At 34.2% G+C, this 22468-nt stretch overlaps 1 protein-coding gene across 2 annotated transcripts in view; it reads left to right on the top strand.

The window, feature by feature from the left end:
* LOC116339409 (hormone receptor 4) overlaps positions 1–22468 on the top strand; it is a 45318-nt gene continuing 22850 nt past the window's right edge. Inside the window, exons 1-2 of one of the 2 annotated variants that reach the window (XM_031765264.1) lie at positions 1–231; positions 3217–3601. The gene's annotated coding sequence lies outside the window, so the exon portion shown is untranslated. Of the gene's footprint in view, positions 232–3210; positions 3602–22468 lie in introns of those variants that run through there. The other variant, XM_031765266.1, reaches the window with a different exon arrangement.

Genomic DNA, 22468 nt, shown 5'->3' with positions numbered 1-22468 from the left:
GCTGTTACCGTTGCTAAACATACACCAAACGTTAGTTGAATTCAAAACAATGGTTTGTCTCGATTTATCGACGAGGCAATCGTCAAGAACTACCGATTAAAACAAAAAAAAATTCTACCGGAGTGTCCAAAACACAAAAAAAGACATGCACAATCTAAAAATAGAAACACATTTTACGAATTTACAATGATAAAATAAATAAAAGTTGAAATTTATTGTGTGATTGACAGTGTAAGTTCAATTAAAAGTGTATCTTTGTTAAATGAATTCGTTTTAAAACAAATTTCTTTCTTGCGTGTGTTCAATGGAATTTATTATTTCTTTTTTTTTCGACTGATTGTGTGACGTCGATTTGTATGTATTGTATACCAACAAAAGCGCACTTAATTTAAACGAGTTGTATCATCGACATTGTCGTCAAACGGAAAGGTCGTTATAATCGCGAGTGTATTAGAAAATTATCAATTGTTTGTAATTTTTCGCTGATTTTTGCAAAACCAGCTCACTATGTTTGATACGTGTTGTGCTTTCATATAACGGTTTTCGCATACTTTTCGCAATAATTGACACATGAACGTATTATAAATACGGACAAATTTGGTGCATTTTTATTGTTAATCGAATCGATTATGTGAAGAGTTTTAAAGTGCAAATCATAGTTATTTCTGTTGAACTTGATTCGGCAAAATTGAATGAAAAAAAAATTTGCTTGACAAGACTATAGGTAACACAATTGTTTAGGACTGCCAATTTACTGCCAAGTGCTCTTGACAATAGCCGAAATTAGTAGCGACGAGATAAAATAAAAGAAAATTGAATAGTTAACGATAAAAGCGAGTAGATAATGCCAAAATGAACTCGACTCTGATATATGTTGATTTCTTCAAACTTCAAAGAAAGAAGAGTATGATGTGTGCGGTGTGTGCGTGAATGAGTGCGCGTTTATTTTGAGATTTGGTTCGACGAGAGAGAGAGAGAGAGAGAGAGAGAGAGAGAGAGAGAGAGAGAGAGAAATTAGTCATATCATTTTGTTTGCTCAAAATAATTCCACGACATTTTATTATTATATTTTGTGGACAGTATTACGACCGTATAGTTTGGCATGAATTTATGATAATGACGTTCTGTAGCGTTCGTTGTGCGTTCCTGTGTCATTCTAGCCAAGACAAAACAATCGCATTCGCCATTTAAAAATATAGTGTTTATTTATTTTAAAAAGAAATTTAAATTCAGAAGGCCAAAACCATTTTGGTGTCACTGCAGTGCATTTCTCTCATAGACTTTATTTGATTTTTCTTCTTTTTTTAAATTAAAGTCACAATTGAGTATGCGTTGTGTCTGCATCATTCGAAAATAGAATAGTTGCTTTTATTTTTGTTTTTGTTTCTATTAGAGAACGCAAGGTCCAAATTAAAATTGACCACAAACTAGTGTCCGGTCGAGGTTGGAGGCTTTTTTACACGGTGTGTGTGTACGTGTGTGTCGTGAGTGCGTGAATGTTTAGAGAAAGAGAGAAAGAAGTACACAGTGGAATGCTATTGTTGTTCGAACGTACGCAAGTGTGTGAGAGTGGGTTCACGCAAGTTCATTCGCCTATAGCGAACGGCAAGTGAGAAGCAAAAACGAAAGAAAGTGGTTACATTTCCCAGTCTCTCGAATATGTATATTTCGAATGGCGCTTTTTTCGACATTTCACGAAAATGCTATAAATTTATTCAAGGACAATGTCACTTTAAATTTGAAAATCTCAGCGACACAAGATAACTATAGAAATAGTTGTCTATTGTGCATCTTCTGAAATGTCGAAAGCGAAAGGCGATTGAATAAAATTAGAATTTCGCGAGAAAAAAAAATGTGAGAGAAATTAAAAAAAAAATTTCATCATTAAAATGTGAAGATGTTCTTGTTGTTGACGACGTCTTACGACATAAAGGTGATTGCCACCAAAATAACCGATTCACTTCGTGTCTTATTCTTCTACTTCTTTTTTTTATTTAACGTGATTTCTATTTTGGGAGTCAACGCCATCCGAATTGAACGAGAAAAGAAAAAAACAACCGAATAACACAATACACACAATTACGTCTCTTGGTGTTCTTTGCTGGCTTCGCCTTATCACAAATTTACATATTGCATTTCGATGTGTGTTCCGCAATTCGGTAGTGAAGTGAGAGAGAGCATTGTACGCCGTCGATTACAACGACGGCAGCAGCAGCACCACCACCACCAATAATAGTAACAACAACAAGAACAACGACAACGGCCAACAACACACAGCCGACATGATGATGATGTAGTAGAAGAGAAATTCACATTGGATGGTGAATTTTTCACGGCCAACGAAATGGCCTAGAAAACGTCGAGTTAAATAACGAAGCAGAACAGCAAAGGGCATTGCCTTCTACAATTTTGTACATACATCCATATGTGTGTAGACATTTGTATAGACACAGAGCATGAGAGTGAGAATGGAAATGAAACAAAAGGAAAATACGCTCTTCTTGACATCGGTTGTTTAAAATAACTTCGATTGGTTAGAGCAAGAACGCACATGTATGTACATGCATGGGCGGGAAAAGGAAATGAACAGAGCGAAAGAGTGTATGTGTGCGTGTATGTGAACGAGATCTGTTCGTTCATTTGGTATGATTTTTGAGCTTGTGTTTGTTTAATATTTTGAATGTGTGTGTTACGCGGAATAGTACAATTTTCATATATTATGTGGTGGCTGCTTCTGCTGATCACATATACACACGCATAAACGAACGCTACATTTCTACAAACTCATCGATTTTTATATAATTTTTGGGTGTTGTTGACCTTTTGTGCGCACTTTTTTTTTTCTCCGTTCTTTCAAATGTTTTGCTGTTATTACACAGTGCATCTTCGGATACCGATTCTGATGTATTGACATGACAAGAAGGGAGCCCAAAAATCAACGATACAAACGTACTTGAAAGCCAACGTGTGGTGTGTATTTCAAATACACAAGAATAGAGAAAAAAAATAAAATAAAAACGCCACCAACAGCAATAGTTTTGAAAGAATTCCGGTCTTTAATGCACGCATTACTCTATTATTATGAGAAATCGAAAAAGAAAACGGAAAAAAAGAACAAATAAATGTCCAAAAAATAGTGTTTCACAATTCATTATCAACCGGCGTTGTCGTTAGATATATTTTTTTATTTTCGTTTTATTTTCTAATGATATGTAGATATTTCATCATAACTTTTCCTGTTTACATGGTACGGATCGCAATGCGAGAGTGATTCACATTTCAAGCCAAATTATGGTATTTTAACCAAAGTGTATGAGTTTCAAATTACAAAACTAAATAGAGAATATCTCGATAGAAGTGTGATATGACTAAATTGTGCGGTGCAAAACATTGACATTTTATAGTGTCATCTTACACGATGAAGTGTATGAATTGAATTAAGTGTGAAGAAATAAGGATACAAAGAAAATAACAATCACAAACAGAGTACAATGATTGAATAAAAATATATTCATATTCAAAAAAATATATTATCAATGATATGGATTATATTGTCACACTTTGGGATTTTCGACCAGTGGAATTTTTCTTTTTTTAAAAGGTAAAAAAAATCTATTCATTTTCTCTTATTTTGTAGTTTATAGATTTTTTTGTTTATAAATAAAGTGTCAAAGCAATAGAAATTCCAACACAACCAAGCAAAAAATCACATCACCAAACCATATTATGTAGAATTTTGTCAGTGTATAATTTCCATGTAATTAGAATCAATTCACCGAATTCATAGAAACCATTTGAGATTCGTATCAGAAAATTCTATTTGAGCATATCAAGTGGATCTTTTATGGCTGCAATCACAAAATCATTAATATCATTTGGGATGAATCATTGACATTTCCAATATTAATGGAATCAAACGGCAAAATTCAATCAAAAATAAGATATAAATAGAAGAGTTTTTTCCCTTCAAATTTGAAAGAACGAACAAGAAATCGGAATACAAAAAAACGAGAATATCGAGAAAAATATGTTTCACTTCATGAATGGAGCACATAAGGTTAATGACTCATGCTAAGGGTCGAGCACGGTTATTCAACTCAACCCTAACACATACCATGGCACTTATGCACCAACACTGTTTTCAGGAGCAATACGTAAACTGTCGTATCCAAACTGAATGGAAGTAAACCAGTGCCGCACGCACACTAAAAGCGAGAACACATTGCCTTGCATTCGGGCCATTCACGTAAAACAACAATGCACAATAAATAAAATGAAAGAACAACAACAACAAAAAAACCACAAAATTTATTAATTGAGAGATCACAATTCACTGGCAATTTTCGAAAATCAGATTGCAATTTGCTTTCATTTGTTTTGTTATCAGTATTTATTTGTTTTTCTTTGTGGCACATGAAATTCTTCATTTATCGAAAATCATTCGCGAACATTCATTTCACAACCAAAATCATTTCTCTTCCTTCTTTTGTCAAACAGATAAATGTGCCGAATTGGGAGAGAGCAAGGAAACATTAATGACCAATACGTATGGTATTAAATGCATAAATAAATGAAATCATACCAAATACACTGCAATGCTCATAGTTTTCCAAATTAATGAAAGTATTTGCACTTTGTAACCCTTTTAGCTGAATGTTTTAGAATTGATAAAATGCTCCTTTCATATGACTGTAGTAGCATATCGTTTTCATGCCATTTATTTCATCTTCATTCATTCATTTTCATTTTCATCATCATTTCCATTTCGTTTGCTTCATCATTTCTGATAATAATAATTAGATAAGTTATAGAATGTATACGCCTAAACAATGTTCATTTTCATTCTCATTCTCTCTCTCTGCTCACATCACATCATCACGCATCACAATGTTTTAAAGTCAGATACTACATAAGAGTAATCAGTGTAAACATTCAGATGAGCCGAGGCTCGTTCTCAAGTTCAATGTACAGCAATACGCATTGCGTGTGATTGAACTTTCAGTGTGTCTATTGTAAATCCTTTTGTTTCTCCTTACTATCTTCGTCTTTGCTCTCGAATCGATTCATATTCGGGTTTGCTTTCTTGGTGTTGTTGTTGTTGTGGTGTGCACGCGTGCTTGTATGCAATATTAGATATTCTGGTTGTTGCAATTGTTGATACTATGTTGCCATGTCTTTGGCCGCCTCAGACCGATTCGAAGAATTGCAAAATACAAGAAAAATTATATCTCACTTGAGACATCTCATGCATTTAAATCATTTTTTATTTTAAATAAAAATAGAATCATTCAAAGGCAAGAGTCGCAATAAATCAATTTCGTTTAAATATAATATTTCACAAAAATGTGAAACATTCTACAATCGATTCGTTGTATATTGCACGACAATGATGATGATATGATGCGTACATCAATATGCGGAAGTAGAATTTCGCTTTAATTTCATTTCAAAACATTCTCTCATATGGTTACGAGTATATAAAACTAGCCTCCTTTATATACTCAACGAACCCAACGTTTTATATACATCGATAAGTACAATAACTCCATTTATTCATTCTCTCGCACGCTTCGTATCCACTCATTCGCAGCTCTCGCTCTCTTCGCAACAATATTACTCGCATATGGAAAATTACTCACAAACATTATTGACAGTGTAGCCGGCTTTTGAATCGTTTGACTCATTTTTGTGGTATTGTTTTTTTGTTCGAGTTTGATTTCGATTTTATTTTGATTATATCGCATTTTGCGAGAAAAAAAAATCAATCTGAAAAATAAATGAATCAATCTTGAAAAATGGCACGTTTTTGGTAGCAAATGATTAAGTAAGCAACATGACTATCCTACCGAAATATGTACTGGAATGACTCAGAAATTGAGTGGATGTTGGTGAAAAATGCTCATTTTTCCACTCTAGGTATGTTTGAGTTTTCACTCATTTCCCCTATTTTCGAACATCATTGTTAGTGTATGTGTTGAGCCAATTGCGAATTTCGTACGACATATGAATTCTCCGCCAAAGGCATGACGATCATTCATGAGTTGACTGTGCAAGAATGAGCACATCGGTTACTGTTAATTTACACATGAAAACTATGAATTGAAGAAAAATCGAGAATAGTCTACACAAACGCTTTGCTCATCCAATCATCCATTCATCCAAATCGCATACGATCCGAATATTCGTTTAGCCGAATGGACTAAAATAAAAATAAAATAAAAGTTTATCAATTAACGAAATATTGCACGTGTTTTTGCTTTTCAAAACATAAGCATACAACATTTCAAGAGCGTACTAATGAAAAATTTCGACTAAAAATAGTCGATGCATGTTATTTTATTTATATGCATGTTTTTTTTCGTTCTTCTTTTTAATTATAACTTTTTTTTCGGTTACAAAAACAAAAGGACATTCCCATTAAATTGAGGATACATGCAAATGAAAGAAGCAATGCTCGATAATTTTCAAGCTCAAAATAGCCGATTTTTTTTAAATATATACATAATTTTCAGAATTGCATCAAATGCGACACTGGTGCCATTTTTCTCTTTTGGATATGTGCATAGTTTCAATTGAATTAAAAATGCATTAGAATCTAAATCCGAATTTGATCTAGATTGGATCGGTTGGATTTTTTTTTATTGTTATTGATATGAATGTTGAACGTCAGAATTGTTTGATTTAGTCACGTTGAAATGAAACGTTTGCTACGAGGGGTGGTTGTCATGGTGTGAGTAGTGTATTATCTTACTTATATTTCATGTGCTTTTCATCGTGTTGTCATTTTTCCCTTGTATAGTTTTTAGTGTGCTCTGTTTTCTTTGTGTTAGAGATAAAAATCAATGCATTTTGTGCGCTGAGAATATATGCATGTATAGAGTTTACGGGTTAAACTCGGATATGGCGGTTTGTGCATAAGTTGCAATTGCTGATGCCTGACACACAAACGACAAAACGTCGTATGCACAGTCAAACACCCGTATACACATATAACCATACAAAATGTGTATGCACATCGTCGTTCATCTTTTTTTTTCGTGTATTTTTTCTTCAAAAAGCTTTTATTTAAACGCACACAATGATATTGATGATTCTATGACCTCGGACAACATCGAGTACGTTCAACCCTATTTTCCAAGGAAATATTTTTTCCACTTTTCTATTTCGATGCCATTGCAATAGAGTGCATCGCATATAATGTGCTCTATGTTATATAAAAATCTGTACGCGCTGTACATCAGTGTATATTTTCAGTGCTATCAGTCAATAGTTGTGTATTGTGTGTGCAATTGCATTGTGCGCGAGTTTGTAGAAATTTTCTTCGATGCACACAGCACACATATTTTATTTAATGTTTTGTTGGTGTATTTTGTCAGCAATGCACAGAGAGCTCTTGCTCGGTTATGTGCACAATAGCTCGTATATAGCAGCGAAACGACACAGAGGCGAATACGTAATATGCACAGCATTTAGGCCAACATTTTCTCTTGAACTATTGCTAATGCTATTTGATGTGGCGCTCTTTCTCCCGCTCTCTTCTCTCGTCGTTGTCGCGCGCACACAAAATTTCTGCATTCTGAATGTAAAACTGCACTACACAGTACAGCACACAGCAGAAAACACACACATGCATACAATGCAACTAAAGTTAGAGATAACGTGCTGCTATAACTAACTAAGTATTTAGCGTGTCGATTTGCTGCCGCTGTTCTTGCTGCCGTTGCTGCTGCTACTGACTTCATGCACGTTTTCTATCATCGTCATTCTTATTCTGCATTTCATTCGTCTTTGGCATTTGTTTTTGCTCGTTCAATAACAATTTTCCTTACTCGGTACGATTCGAAAGTGGTTGCTCTTGCTATTGTCGTTGTCTTCGTCATCGTTGTTATTGTAGAGCTTGCATATCATGTCCACAATTGGAAAATATTTTCATTTCCGCTTCATTCAAAACGAACTTATGCAAATGTACAACCGCACACTCTATCCTCCTCGATTACATGCATACACTCTATACCTAGGTAGCTATCACACATGCACACCAACCCTTCAAGCTCAGGATATTCATTGCAACAGTATGTTGGTTGACTGTATGACTTCACCTACTTATGTTTGTATTTTGCTCTACATGTGACACAATTTTCTTTTTCATACTTCATACGCCTTTAAACATGGTTCACTGAAATTTCAACCGATTTTTCCCTCTTCCTATCCCCTCATATCTCTCTCTTTTTATTGGCAATCCTTTTACAAGGCACGGACATATGAAAAAAAATCAAAGCCACAATTTTTGAGGTAGACCTTTTTGTGCCGAGGAGACGAAATTAAAATAAATCGATTCCATTCAATGCTGCTAGCAATTAGCGGCATTTTTCTACCCTCAATTTTCTACGTATTTTTTGCTTCTTGTCTCTTTTTTCGTTTTCTCGTTATTTTGTAACTAATTTACTTTGACAAATGCACGTGGAAATTGCGGAAAACATCATTTTTCTTTAATTGTTCGAAATATAAAACAAATGTTGCTCATGCTCACGTTAAACATTCATCTTTACGCGCGTCACGTCAATTATGCTGACAATGTAAAAACTTTAATCAACCGCCCGAATGAAAGTTGCAGTAGTTCGTTTTTTGTTCATTTTTATTTGTAATTGACTGAAAATTAAGAATGTTGATCTTCTTCAAATGAAAGAATGGCCAATCGTAGTAACTGGAGCATAAATCAATTTGATTCTTTGTGTATGTTCTGTATGAAATGGGTTAATAACGTTCGCGATTCATTAAAGTTCAAAGGCACAATTAAAATCGTGAAACAGGGCAAAAATTGTCATCAAAAAAACACATTTTTCATATTTGTATAAAATTGAAAAACATTTTATCATTTAAATAAACATATTGAAATTGTGTCCATGAACAAATTTATTTTAAACACACTGAAAAAAAGGCGCATGGTATTTTTGTTTGTGTAAAACAAACCAAACATAAAAAAAAACATTTGTAGCGTTTCACGATCATTTAACACTTCTATAAACATTCATGCATCAATTACAATGTAAAAAGTAAAAGTTTTCAACTACAAATGAAAGAGTTTTTTTTTGCGCTACGACATCAGTCAGTGTTTTTTTAAGTATATGTAAGTTGCATTAAAAATGAACTACGACGATCGATAAAGTGATAACATTCGTCAAAATGGTATCATATACTCGACTTAGAGCTCTAACTTTATTCATTTATTGAAATATACTTGCGATTCATCAGTCGTTTTCTTTATTTATCAGTCGCACGTATAATAATATAAATTGACGATGACAAAAAACATATGACACGCAATGAAATTATTTCAGCGAACATGTGTTTGTGTGTGTGACGATAAAATGAGTTGTTTTGATTGTCACCCAGGCTGATTTTTATTATTATTATTAAGACGTATTTCGATAAAATATTTGAAATAACAACATCCGTGACAACACTGTTTTCGATTCGAATAAAGAAAAATGTAGAATAATGATAAATTTGAGAAGTTCAACTTGTGTCACATATACAAAAAGGAAGAAAGAGAGAGAATGAGAGAATGACTTAAGGACCATAAAATATTTGGAGCGAAAAGTAACTGATGAAAATAACATGACCCATTCAAGTGCTATTTTTGAAAATGATCTTGTGCGCTTGTTTATCAAATTTCTATTCTCAAATGTTGCTTATTTTTCAAAAATGGTTATACACTTCCTCATTGAATCCCTGCAAGTAAATTGTGAAATGCACGACATTGCATAATTAATTTTGGTATTTCGAGAGCGTTTGAAAAACGAAATGATTCAGCGAAAATGTTCATTTCTGTTGAAATGGCAATGGACACGTTGAGCTAATTTATTAAAATCCATACTTCATCTCTTCGAGTGTGTCGTTCACATTTTTTTGCTGATTTTAAAATAGTCGATCTAATGTGACTATATTGTGTGTGTGTGTTTTTTTTTTGTTTGGTGTGTCGCTGTGCCATTTGTCAATGAATTCCAAGAAATCAAGCAGATGGTGTATTTCATTAGTGGGTCGTAATGTTGTCGATGGCAACGGCGGTGTGAACAATGTTCAATTACAATACAATGTAATTAAAAAAGCTCATGAAAGTTAATTTTATTTCTATTTTTAAAATTGGTTGGGTGTTTGTTGAACTGTGCATTCAACACCCAATGAATACATTGAATGCGGTAACCAATAGTCGCATTTATTGCAGAGGCGATCCAACATATTCCAATAAAATTGAGGATTTTAATAGTCCACAATATGCTGTCAAAACCGCAAATAGTGGCATCACAATTAAATCGTTTCCAATTGATTTCATTGCGTCCCGAGTTCGCGTAGCACACATACAAATGCAAAATTCCAAACGCGATAATGCCAAATTGAGTTGCGTGTGTGCGGTATTATTAATTTTTGCCGTATTTCGTAAGTTTTGAACGAATTAGAAAAGAAAACAAAAGAGAGAAAGAAATAAAAAAACAGACATACACACACACATCTACAGGCAGACAGAGCAGGCTGTACGTAAACACATTTAGGCAAATATAACGCTCAAAAGAAAGGAAAATAACATGTTTTGATTTTTTTCTCTTTATTTCTATTCATCGTTCATTTATTCCTTCTCTTAAATCATACACTTTAAAGTACCTTTTCGTTTTGTTCTCTTTCTCTAAATTGAGTGTATTTGGTTTGACGGAGCGCACAACATGAACCGTACACATAACTCTATAGAAATGATATGCCGTGTGTATGCAGCAGCAGCAGCAACGATCCTATAATACGTGTATAGGTGGAAATATGTATACATGTGTATGCCACAGTCACAGTCATAGTCATAGCGCGCACTCAGTGAAACCGATAAAAACGGTGCACACACAGCATAGCGCAAAGAACGAGTGCGAGCGAGAGCCAAGAGGCCATTGACCGGAATCATTTGACCTACTAACGTGAAAATACACTGTCATTGCCGTATAGTGTTTTTGAATATCACAGTAGCAGCAACAGCAACTGCCGCACACACTATCACATTCATACAACAATACTGACGTTCGCTTCGCACATTCTCTTCGCCTGCTCACTTCTTTTTTGCTGCGTTCGCCTGCGCTTCCCAACTCACTCGCAATTCACATTTTATATATATACTTGAATGTTATGTACCTTGGTATGATAAAAAAAACCAACCAAGGAACATACATTGTGTGTGTAAATGTGTGTGCTAAAGCCAATATTATATGCACGTAATTATGATGAACGAAGTATACGCGCATACAATCAGATTCTTAACAAACGACCAAACTAATGATACACATATATCACACATTACGTTGCAGTTGTTATTGTTACGTTCGCATTCAAAACAAATTGAATTAAAGAAATAAAAAGCTGCGTGTTTTTAATATCAATAACATGTTCTCAATATATGTGCAATGCAATGTATTTGGTTTTGATTTTCGTGGACGTCTTAGTTGCTGCTAAAAAAAATACTTGTGTATCATTAGACATTGATAGAACACTGCATATAGTATTTTTAAAAAAAATATATCTATCTATTGTGAATCGTCAAACTGAACAAAAATGAAATTATTGCAATGGACATTAGATCGATTTATGTACACTGTAAGAGCAGTGCAGTGTACGACTTAAAATGCCATCATATATAGAAATCATTTTATGTTTTATAATTTATGCGAAAAATAAATACTTGCATTTTCAAAAGAGATTTTCTATAAATAATTAACAAGTTTTCTATTTATTATCAAACACTCTTACTTCCAACGCTACGGTACTTCTTTTTTTATGTACTATCTCCGCATGGAGTAGATATATACATTTTAAGATAGAGTCGCTGTATGTGTTGAGGGGATAGAACGAGGGAAACATATTTTATTTGCAGAATAAACAAAAAACAATTTTCTACCACTTTAGATGCACTTGATATGCCATGACAACGATATTGTATGCAAACATCTTGGATTATAAATGCCTCCGGCTCAATTTTCATTAAGCACTTTTAAAGCTTATTTTCTATAATACAATCCTCGAACACATAAATCTCATTTAGTTATGAATTTCAAATTGAATCACATACACTTTCGATCCAACTCAGCGATAACGAAGGGACGAAACTTTTTCTCTTTTTTTTTTTAAATGAAGCCACCAGTTTTAAAAAACGTTCTACAATGTTGTTTGATAACCTAAATTTCAAACATTATTTCCTTCAACTTATCAACCGACATTTGATAGTAATAATTTCCCAAAGTAGTCAAAAACTAAAGCTAAAATCAAACTTTCGCAGGATTGTTAGAAAAAAGGAGAGCAGAAACGAAATGTGGTGTGTGTGTGTGAGAGAGAGAGAAATGACGTGAGTTTTCAAAGAAAAAAATCAATTGAATGAAGAATGTTTTGGGATTTCCCATTTCAACGATATATGCATATTGCACATTTGTATTACGTGTTGAACTTTTATCTAACAAAAGCAAAAAAGTGCAAGCAAACAATTCACCCACACAAATATATGGTATACTCACATTTTTCGCCAAAGTATTTGTGCAAACGATTTTTGCATAGTATTATATTATATTGCAACATTCAGCGCGCAACTTTTCCATTTCTTTCAAACACTTTTGATGATTCGCTTTACATTTCGTATCTCTTTTTCTGTTAGGTCGTACATTTTCATCGAGTCAATGCCGTACATTGCATGCAAAGTTGCATTTCATTTTCACCGTGTACATGGTCAGATTGTTTTTCTCTCTCTCTTTTTGCCTCAATTGGATTTTGTTATGCGATACCGACCGAAAGTATTGTTAGAGCGTAATTTAGTTACGAAAAAAACAACAATAATCGCAACAAACCATCAAAGCATAGAAATCAACATAATAACGAAGCAAAAGGAACGGGGGTAAAGGGAAAAAGAAATCATTCGAAACGGGCTGTCAGCAAAATAAATGTGGCGGCAAACCGTGCATATATACGACACCTAACAATTTTACAACAATAAATAAACGCTTTTACGAAAGTTATCGTGATCGTCGAAAATATTCTAATGAGAATAACGACGCCAAATTTTCCAATAATATCCATTGCATAATTGTGTACATAGGAGATGCTACTGCATTGTTCAATTTGAAAATGGCAACGATATGCTATTAGAGAGACTGACACGAGACGATCTCACTCACAAAATTAAATTTAGAAATGCAGTGTGCGAGAAATAGTGAAAACGAACTAAAGTAAAGCCACACACCAGTGCGAGAGAGAGAGTTATGTGCATGCCATCAGTCGAAGATAATGATGTTGAAAAACAAGCTCTCTCAAATCATGATGCGGTTACTGTTATGCGATAGAGAGCACTACTGACTGAAATTAGATAAACAGGAAGTGTATAACTATACGCCTATTGCGTTGATTTCAATTTTATTCTGCAGATGATTGTATACGCTCTATCTGGCATAAAACACAACGAGAATTGAACATATGAAGAACACGTGAGAAAAAGAAGGAGGCAAAGAGTGAGAAAGCGTACAATAAAAGGTGAATTGAAATCAACATAAATTATCGATATTGGTGAAAAACCGAATTGCATCGTGCACAATTAAAAATTACAGTCATGCCAAATTGCATTGAAACAACTTGAACGCACAGAGAGTTGAATAAAGTGACATGATTGATTTATGCTTTTGCGTCATTCAAAAATCGCTTAACACGATCGCATATTTCAAAATAAAATGTGATTTTGTCATTTTGTGTTGACTGAACAAAACCGTAAAGATCAAGCACATAATGCATAAACAAGCATTACCAATTAAATATGTATGAAGTGTGTGCTTCAAATACAATAAAACATAGATAAGATCACGGAAAAACAGGCGGAAAACGAACATATACTATGGAAAATTGTGCACATCTAATAATGCAATTCGTTAAGCACGCTGAATAAAATGCTTTTAATTTCATCATGGCATTAGATTTACCTCTCTCGCTCGCACATTTTCATTCAAGTTTTTATTTTGATGTTTGTGCCGATTTATTCTTTTTATTTGTGTCGTAAAATGTTCGCATTGTATGCGAACGTGCCAAAATACAGAAATCAAATCGACATTATGATGAAAATTCACTGGCGAAGAGAGTTCAAAAACACCTTTTTTTACTTTCACTAACGTCATTTCTTCTTCTTCTTCGCTGTTCAATTGTTTGTGAGCATATCTATTTCGCTGTGAGCGGTGGTGTGGAGTACTTTTCATTCGTTCGCAATTGAATTTTTTTTTTTCGTTTGTTTCATTGTTTATTTATTGAAGTTCCCTAACTCGCATACAAGATTTGTTGATGTTGTCATGATGATCGTGTTGGCGCTTATATTTCAATAGTACACAATTCATGTCTCGCTTGTCATGAATATAGTATGCCCAACACGAAGGTGTGTGTGTACTCCGTACATAGATGTTGATGTATTAAAAAGCCTGCTTGCCTGCCTGCCAATCACCATAGAGATTCGATGGAGTGTATTTTCAAATTTTTTTCACCGTTCGGTGCATTGTCTTTCGGCATATACCTTGTGTTTTATCCCACATTTGGTTCATTGCCTTCGTTCTTCCTTGTGAAACAAAAATCCAATACATATTGCAACGTAACGAATATATAACGCACACACATCATCCATGCAAACTGCCACAATCATAAAAAAGAACAACTTAGGATTTCAATGAAATCGACAGCGCCACAAAACGTTTTTTTTTTTTTAAATAATGTAAAAAGAAGATAGATCATCGTTTTCTATTTCGTTTTCGATCGTACTAATGATTGAGCAATGCTGTTGTGTTAGATATTCCTGGTCTTGGCATTTATTTGCAACTTTTAATGATGAAATCATGGTGTTTTGCATCTAACGTTTTTCTTTCGTCTTCGCGTAAATCGGCTTGTTTTCCATCATTCTTTCGTGTACAAGTTTACCATGTTTGTCTGGTTTATCTCCGATATTTACGACGTCGATGTCGACGAAGAAGGAAGCATTGAAGCAAATAAGTGGGTACGGCTTGTCTAATAAATGCAATGTTAAACGAACATTTAACATTGTGCAATCAGTATCAAGCAACGTTATTAAATAACATCCATATGTGATCGTTAAATGTGCATGCTCAAATTATACGGAAGTTAAAAAATAATTGGCTTTTATTCAATTCCTTTTAACCGTTTGATACTTTGTGCATTTTTTTTGTTCATTTGTCTGCATTTCTGCCGATCACGACTTTTATTACAGCCTATATGGATGGAAAGGTGGCTTTTATTGTGAAAATTTAATTGAATTTCCTCAAGCAAAACAATTTTTTACTTTGTTTAAGGAAGATATGTAGTAATACCAGAAGAGAGGACAGAAAAAATATGCAAAATACATCTGTAATAAAGAACATTTTCCCGATAGTTATAATTCAATTCAATCGGCGACCATTGGAGAAATAAAAGCTTTCAGTCTAGATGAGGAAAAGAGCAATGAAACCAATTTGTTACAAACTTACGCATTAAGCTTCCAAATGTAAACAACAACAAGAATAAAATGTGAGAAAAAAAAAGAAGCAATTTACAGAAAATATTATGTAAATAAATGCAATTTTCGTATCGTAAAAAATAGATAGGGAAAGAGAGGCAGAGAGAGAGAAAGAAACAGAAACGAAGACAAAGAAAAATACGATAAATCTTGGAAAACGGTATGCAAACGATTTTTCACTGTAAAGTGCAATATGCATCGCATTCCCGTGTGCAACTTAGTGAATATATTGTAGTTTCCTACACGTAATGCGATTGCGAGAATGAAACACGAACAAAACATGCCTGAAATGTATGTTGGGGAAGTTTTGCATTTTGGTTTTCGGTGTTTTCTTCTTCTCTCATTTGTTTGCCACTTTTTTTGTAATGTTGTATTCACGCGTTGTACGATTTTAACTATAAATAAATGAAAAGCTGCACTTATTGACCTACATTTAATCAAATGCTGACGTGGTGCATTGACTTTGCTCGATGTATGTATATTCACTTTGCAAAAATGACATCGAACGCAACCTGGCAGCCGCGCACAACAGTGTGTAAGCGGTAAGGTATGTGTGTGTGCCATCTGAAGGGAAAAAAGTGTGAGTTTCAGTGGTGTGCACGAGTGTGCTATAGTAATAGAGTATGTATTTGTGTGAAATGCTTTATTTTCCCTTTGAATATGATATGGTATATTGCATGTCGAACATACATATTTTCCATTTGTGCTATTGCCCAGTTTTGTAACGATAAGGGAAAATAATGCCCACAACACTGGCCATTGGTCAATTGCTATTTTTCGATTCCGCAAACATTTGACAAGTTAAAACCAACTGTACGATCGATAAATTTTATCGAATCAGATGAACAAAGAAAAAACGCCAGAAAATTCTATATTTATTCATCCTCACATTCCGTTTTTTTTATATGTTTATGTATGCTAGTAGCACCGCTACCACTTACCGACACTTTCGTCAGTTGACGTTTGTCGCGCGCGATATACTGTTATATGGCCATTTGTGCTGGTGCAAGATACGCACTTTCATTATTTTGCCTTCATTTCGTATGCATTTTAACCAAGCACAGCCTAAGCTGTTTGACTGTTATCATTATTGTTATGATTATCGATTATTTCGGTTCATGAATCCATCCACTTGCCCCGAAAATGTGCATTATCATGGCAAACAGTCGCTTGTACTTTGTCGAAAAATCAATTGCATTATCCATTTTAATGACAATTTGCATAAAATTTTCATATTCATCGATGATTATTCATGGACATTTGCACAATGTGACAAGCACTGCATGTGGAAAATTCACTTGATCTACACATGAAATGATATTAACGCAATTTCAATGTAAATAACAATGTTTTGGCTGTAATTAAAGTCGGCGATGAGTCGATTTTGGCTACTTTATATGCGCGAACATTTTTTTCTCTCTCATTTTTCTTTCTTTCTTTTACCATTTCCTTTGCTCACACGATTCGTGCTTTCTCATCTCATCAGTTGAATGCGAACAATTTGTGCATGCACGCATTGTGTGAAAGTGAGTCTTTGAAGTGACTCTTTTTTCTTAAAACCATATATATATATGTATTTTTCACATGTGCGTCAAACTTGTTTTTGCATTTCCTTTTTCAACTCGTTATCGTATGATATGTATTTCAGGTTTATTACATTAATAATTTTTTTCTTTTTCGTATTCGTTCACTGTTCGTTTTATTCCTTGGTGAATTCAGATGTAAAAGTCTCCGACGAAGTGGAAAAAAGACGACAGAAGAAAAAAAGAGCAACCGATGTGGTTATATTGACGTAGAAAAAAGTTTGTACAAAATCAGGAAGACATCTTATGTGGTACATTACATAAGCTTACCTGTACGCTTACATTGATGCCATTTGCGGCAAACATCTGCACCTCGAATAGATTTATATAGAAGAAATACAAAAATACGTTGTGAACATAGTGCAGGCACTGCGAGGCAGAGATCATGCAAGAGAAAAAAGAAAGAAGAAACAAAGTAAGCAGCGGCATCAAGTAACAGCGCGCACCGAATGCTATTGCATTCTGTGTTATTACACAGTAAGTGAGTAACAGTAAATGTGCAATCGGCCATTGGGTTACATGCATCTGGTTTTTTATGCGTGAAGTAAACGAAACTGAATCGCAAGATCGTCAAACATTTAAGCATTGCTTGAAGCATTTGTTGTTGTTGCTGCTATTTTTCATTCACTCTCTTTTTCCGTATTTCGTGTTTTGCGATTCATTTTTCATGTTGCTTTGCGAACATTTCTATTCCAATCGCATCGTCACCGATTTACTTTGCCGTGTGCATATCGGTGAACGAGCAAATGTTTCGATCATTGATTTTGCAGCAAAGCCAAGCAGATGAGAGAAAAAAGAGAAGAGGTAATAAGATGTATAACAACAAAGACAAGCAACCATTAAATTACTGTTGCGGAAAATTGTTTTATATGGATGCGATGATATTATGCAATTCAATCGAATTGCCAATTTTCGAAAGATTTGTCAATGGTGTACACATCATTGTCGTCTTGAATCGAAGCAAACTGTAGCAAATCGAAAGCGCATCATATTAACAATTAGCATAGATCTAATTTTGAAAGAAAATGCTATTCATTTCGATGGCAAGAAAATAGTCGTTAAGCCAAATCACACAGAACTAGAAACAGTTCATGTTCGAAACGATAAACAAACTCCATGTAATTATTTATCGTCAATATAAGATTGTGTTATATATATATATATTTCTCTCTGTGCTGTGGGTTCCATGACGCAAACAATCTTTTTCCGTGTTACACGTATCATACAGACATGTATTCCGTTATAGTTTCTGCTGTTGTTGTTATTTTTTGTTGCTGTTTTTTTTCGTCGTCGATATTTCATGAACTCGATTTTCGGTTTAGTTTGTTATGCCATTTCATATTGAGTATAAATGTATTTTTTTTTCGCTTATTCCTTCATTTATATTTCCATTTGCACAGCCGTCAACTGAGTCAACTGTACTTTATGTGTGTGTCTCTCAAGTATGATATAATGACATTTTATGTGTACAGCTTAAAGTTTAGTCAGTTGATTTATACATTTTTTGTTGTAGTTGATCGTCGTGTTCGTCGTTGTTGTCGTCATCGACCGTCGACTGTTTATTTTTAGTAAATTTTGTTCATTCGAACGGTACTTTCACTTTCTCTTTCTCCGATAGGCGATGCTCCAATCCAATACACACATGACATGTTCGGACACAATGTACACAAAATCCAGCGTCAAACACAAAAAAAAATTCCTTCACACACACTCTCTATTTATTCACACAGAGAGGAAAAAAAGTGAAGCACATGAAAAGAGCGAGACCCAAGGCAAAAAAAAAGTTTATGAAATTGCTATTCACCGGTCGTTCACCAGTAGTACTGTGCTTCGTTAGCAAAATTTATGTTGTTTTTTGTTCGTATTTCTCTACATTCGATTTTCCAGTGCAAATATCTCACTATTCAATGTTGCATGATTTACCTATTCAATTGGCATTTTGCGCTCGCTCGCCGTTTTATTTCTCCTCTTCTTCTTCTACTCTACACATTGTTGCCGCGCAATGTTTTTCAACATGGAAGTCTTTCGCTATCTCAGTCATGGTGCCCGTTCAATTAAAGATTTTCACATAGTTTTCAAAGAGCGTTTATGCTCAATTTTTTTCCCTCTCTGTTTTGTTTCTACTTATTTGACTATTAGATGTTACGCGATAGCATTAAATCATGGAATCGTGCATGCAATACAAAAAAACACACAAACACACACATTTTATGCGGAAGCGATTCTAGTAAAATCATTTAAAGTTTTATCTCACCAAACCGTTTTAAAAACTCTTCCGCAATCAAGTCTCGAGCGCAAACACATCTGGTTAGTTCAGTTTTAATCGTAGTTGCATTTTGACTATTATACCGAGAGAGATGTCTTGCAAGACTTGATTTATGATAAATCGAGCTGGTTATACCACGTAACCGACAGCACATTGACCGATGAATATAGGAATTAATTAGGATGAAGTCACACGGAATACCATGGCACAACTTAAATATGTTTCCGCAAATAGCAAACGCTTCGTGCCGCACATAGAATTTTATGCGGTGCGGTGAAAGTGATTTCGGAAACATAAGGAAACTAAATTTAGTCGGAATTTGAATGAAAATGGAAAACATGCATCAATATGTTTGAGACGAAAACAAATTTTATCGATTGATGAACGAGTTGAAGTGTTTTTCTTCGAATCTCTTTTCTTCGAATTTATTGAATCGAATTTATGCAGTTGATGTGTACAAAACATGCAATTTATGGACAAATCACATATACTAATATCATATTTTGAGATTCAAATCCTTTGTTGTTTTATGTAGATTCCAATTTTTGTAGGGCAAATCAAATATAACATTACATTGAGGATTGTGAATAAATAAATTTACACACATATTCAAAGTGGTATGCGGTCGAAATTATGCCATTATAATTTTCTAATTGCAGCTTTTATACTACACACATTTATTATTCATTTACAATGGCTGAAAGCAATAAAATATGAGAATTTTGTTGTCTGAAATGACATAAATTCTATAAAAAGAGGCGTTCAATTCGGATGTGATACGGGGAAAGAGTTCATGTTTTTTTTAAATCAACTATCCAAAAAAGAGAGATGAATGAGTTTTGTTTTCGGGTCATTTCCGACAATGCAAGAGAAATGAATAGTTTGTCTGTAACCGCAACGGTTTTCGATATGTGATTTTATAATTATCATCTGTACGATACTAACCTACTAAATTTGTCATTGCGTCCGTTACCGGATCGGTTTTACATATTTTTTTCTCTCTCTCTAACGCTTCAAAAAGCGTTCAGAAAGTTATAATACAATTCTGGATTTTGTTTTCCTGTTTGTCATTTCTTTTTGTCGTTTTATCATCATCGCAAAAATCATTTAACATTCAAATACTTTCACGGTTTCAAACAGTCGAACAATGAAAAGAAAAAACGACAACAATTCGATGAATAAATACTACTAAATGCGACATTGTAATTTGGTTATGTGTTAAAAACGATGACAACGACTGATCTATCGACACCGAAAGAAATTAGTGTGAAGAATCCAAAAAGAGTGTACACATAAAAATAAACAATGAACAAAAAAACATTAATTTAAAAAAAAAACAATAAAATATAGATACCGACAACACACAGGCAGCATTTGAACAAAAACCTAATAAATAGAAGAGGAAATTTTGTTTCACTCGAGTACATTATGATCCATTTCGCTATGTGTACATATTTCATTATAAATTTGCTGGTATACTGTGAAGCCGAACTAAGCAAAGGAGAGAAGCAACACACAAAAAAAGTAGCTGTATGTAGAAAATGATGTATATTAACAACATAAAATGAAATGAACGAACGAGTTCAACGTCTGCTCCACTTTTTTCCCATCTATACACACACCACTGCATGTACGTGTATAGTGCAAAGCGCGCTGCCAATGTTTGCCTCGTCTATGTATGTATGCGACCGTTAAGCAGTTTAAATATAAAGCTGTATAGTTTAGTGGGCAATGAATAAAAAGTAACGAAGAAATATGAATAGAAAAAAAAACCAACGAACTAATGCAGAAGAGGAAGAGGCTAGAGAAAGAGACGAAAAGTGTGAAAAAAAGTGAAATAGACAAATGTCGAACGAAACACAGAGAAAAAAAAACGGCAACGTTTGTAGAAAATGGTATTGTGAAAATGTATCCATGTATTTTGAAGTGGCCGTGCACGCCAAAGCACACTAACGGTTTTTTGAAGAAAAAAAAAGTGTTGCGCTTTCAATATACAATATAATCTAAAGTAGTTTAATAAGTGATGAGCAACAAAATAGCATGTTACAAAACTGAAGTTATAAAAAACACAACAACACAAATAGTAAATAGAAAAAAAACAAAGCAACAATCAAGAGAGAGCACACGCGATTCGATATTCGTATGTGTGGAGCGCGAAGGAGCACCATGACAGACAATATGGTATACTCGATAGAAGATCATGTAGCAGCGAGAACGCAACATCGCATTCATCTTACAACTGTTACATATTTTCTCCGATTGCATAGCAGTAGCACTCTATATTTAACCGAATGCTACTAGCGCTGTTGCTGTTTCTATTGCCATCACTTGCATTCACGCTTAGAGCGCGCGAGACTATAATTTCAGAAGACCCATACATCGATTATATAATCTAATTCTAGCCCATATTGTTTCGCTGTCTTTCGTCTCTTTCCATTCCTTCACTCTCTCCTTCTGTATTGCTAGGAATAGCTATTGCACATTACAATTTCACAATCGCCAGCCACAACACACAACACACTAATATCAATCAAGCGATGTGTCTATTCGTTACTATTTTACTATTTCTTTGAAATTTCCTTTATCAATATTCTCGTTCACTTATTCTCTCTCTCTCTTCCTCATTCTTAATTTGGAACGTGTGCATGTGTTGTTATGAAAAAGAAAAAAAACGAAAACAAAACACCGTATGCCGTGTACGTTTTCATTATGTTTTCTCCACTATTTTTATTTTCGTTCTGATGAAATGTTTTTTGGCGTTAGAAAGTATGCGAAGTGTTCGCGAGAAAAACAAAAGTGATGACGAAACTGTGCACCAATATGAAAAATAACACCCATACTGAAAAATGTGGACGTCATTTGCAATCATTTAATGAGATCTGATTTTTAAGCACGTCAGGCCTTTGAACGCACGATCATTCGATGTGCAATAGCACATCAGTTTTGTGTGCCTCTTTCAAAATGTTGAGCTCATAAAAAAATATAAACATGAAATCACATTGGAATGCAAAGAGGTGATATATGGTGTCCATCTATAATAGCCAGTATGCTAGAGAGTTCGACACC

Source organism: Contarinia nasturtii, unplaced genomic scaffold (genome assembly GCF_009176525.2).
Source record: "Contarinia nasturtii isolate CC-2019 unplaced genomic scaffold, AAFC_CNas_1.1 Cnas_scaffold_533, whole genome shotgun sequence".
Taxonomy (NCBI): domain Eukaryota; kingdom Metazoa; phylum Arthropoda; class Insecta; order Diptera; family Cecidomyiidae; genus Contarinia; species Contarinia nasturtii.
This window is presented reverse-complemented; position numbering and strand designations above follow the sequence as displayed.